Here is a 2,523-nt window from a genome sequence, read left to right on the forward strand (position 1 = left end):
AAAACAGAAATGTATTTCTTACAGTTCTGGAGGCTGGGAAGTCCAAGAACAAGGTGCTGGCATTGGTGTCCTGTGAGGGCTGCTCTCTGCCTCCAAGATGGTGCCTTGTTCATGTGTCCTCACATGGCTGATGGCAGAAGGACAAGGGAAGATGAATGCTTTACCCTCACAAGGAGGAAGAGCAAAAAACAAGGTCAAAGCTAGTTTCCTTCATCCCTTTTATAAGGCACTAATCCATTCATGAGGGCAGAGACTTCCCACAAGGCCCCACCTCTTAATACCACCACAACAGGGATTAAGTTTCAACACATGAATTTTGGGGGACATTCAGGCCAAAATAGTCTTTATAGTCAAATGGTCTCCTTGTTAAAGATAGCTTGCTGTCATCTGTCTATTCAACATATAGTTATCACATGTCTCCTCCTCAGCAGGGACCCACCAGCTCTTTCACTGAGCACATGCTGGCACATGGACAAGGAAAATCAGATCTGAGCACCAGAGCTATCCTTGGTGGGGACGGACAGGGAGGTGAGTTGCAGAGAAAATCATACAACAATTTTATGTAAACATAGGTTAAAATAAACACTGAGAGCAGCCTGAAATAGAAAAACAAGTTGCAACAAGATAAGAAGTTCCTGGACCAGATATTATGGTAGCTGGAAGTAGATTTGCTTTCTCTGATTGTTTGTGGATGATCTCAGATGAAGATCATATAGCTGGCGGATCAGTGGATGTTGTCCTCTGTTAGCATCTTCCCAAGTCTCTATTCAGTTGCCCAGGTACTCCCACAGGACCAGCCATTCTAGTACCACCATCCCCTCCCACCAAGCACACAGGCCTTTTTGTGTTTTCTCAGAGAGCTCTTACCTGGAACCCAAAATTGTCCCCAAACCAGGCCTAGCAACATGCCATCACTGCACCTTAGTAGCTTTTATGAGTCTACCTCTAACATTTTGTTCTAACATAATCAGAATGTGTGCACTAGAAAAAAATTTTTGATTTGGAGTCAGCAAATTTAGCCCAAATCTCTCTTTGTTGCCCACTATTCAGGTAACCTTGAACAAATTTCTTAACCTCTCTTGTTTTAGATTCCTATCATATAAAATGGCCATGATTACAGTACTGACTACCTCGCAGATTGTAGCTGAGTTAAAATGAGGTAAAGAGAATGAAAACCACGTTGTAAACAGGAAAGTTTATATAAATATAATTTGTTATTAATTGCCACTGAAAAGCCCCCCACCCTCTCCCGACAACCCAGCAAAACTGATTTTCCTGAGATCTTTGTGTCATAGAACATAGGAACTAATGGAAATACCTTAAATATTGTAGAATTCCATTCAGTCTATTCAACTACAAGAATAACCTATAGTAATTAGTTTTTATATAGTGTATTATAATGCATTTCATAGCGCTAATTACCTCTTTGATACTCACAATTATTCTATGAGGTGGGTAGTATTGTTGCCATTTCGCAGAGGTGGAAACTGAGCCATGGAACAGTAAAATGGCTTGCCCAAAGTCACAGAACCAGTAAATGGTAGAACTGCAACTTAGCCTGAGCCTCCCAAATCCTCCTGTGTTCTTTAAACTACATCACACTTTTCTTCAAAGTATGAACTAGTCTGTCACTTTATAGCAAGAATTTGCCAGAACAAACAAGACTAAATGACTCAAGCTGTAAGAAGCAGGAAACTACTTTCCTAAATTGAGTTTTGTGCTGCTGTTCCTGCAAAGATTTTGATCTTCTGCATCCTACAGTTGTCAAGATGAAAGGATTTTTTTGCTTGAACTTTAAACATCTATACTTCTATATAAATGAAGAAAGTCTTCAATAGCTAACATCTTAGGAATAATCGAAAGAAAGCTAAGGGCTTGCTTTCTCTGCCAGAATCATTATACATTATTAAACTGTAGAGTACCCATTTTGAGCAACAGTTTTGTAAGAAAATATCAACCATTCTATTGCTCCTTAAAATTGCTTGCTGATTGCTGCTAAGGAAAAGGAAAAAAAGACTTTCAGACATATTTGAATATTGTAATCATACAATATGGGGGTCTAGGTTTTGGGGACAATGCGCTACCCGTTGGTGGTGTTGATCAGGTTTGAACTCAGGATTTAGTACCTACAGATTGCTGATCCTGTCTCTCTAATTCACACAACAATCAATACAAGACTAAATAATGCTAACATTTAGATCTATCCTGGATTGTGAAGGTTTCTGTTTGTGATTTTAAAACAATGCCTTGGCATGAGAACAAAACACCACTCTTGAACTCCCTGGGGCTAAAGAATTTTTAGTGTCTCAGTGCTTCTGGTCTGACTTCACACTATCAGCTTTTGTGGTTCTAGATTACAACTCATCCTCACAAATGAAACAGTTATTTGATACGTGGCAAGTTACTGGGCTATAAGACAATTCTATTGTTCATGACTATTTTTCCCCTCTTCAGTTCAGCAAAGAGCAAAAGCAGTAGAGTGCAGAAGTAGCGCTCCTGTCTCAAACCAAGGAAGAACTTGTA

Source organism: Propithecus coquereli, unplaced genomic scaffold (genome assembly GCF_000956105.1).
Source record: "Propithecus coquereli isolate 6110/MARCELLA unplaced genomic scaffold, Pcoq_1.0 Scaffold313, whole genome shotgun sequence".
In the NCBI taxonomy this organism is placed as follows: domain Eukaryota; kingdom Metazoa; phylum Chordata; class Mammalia; order Primates; family Indriidae; genus Propithecus; species Propithecus coquereli.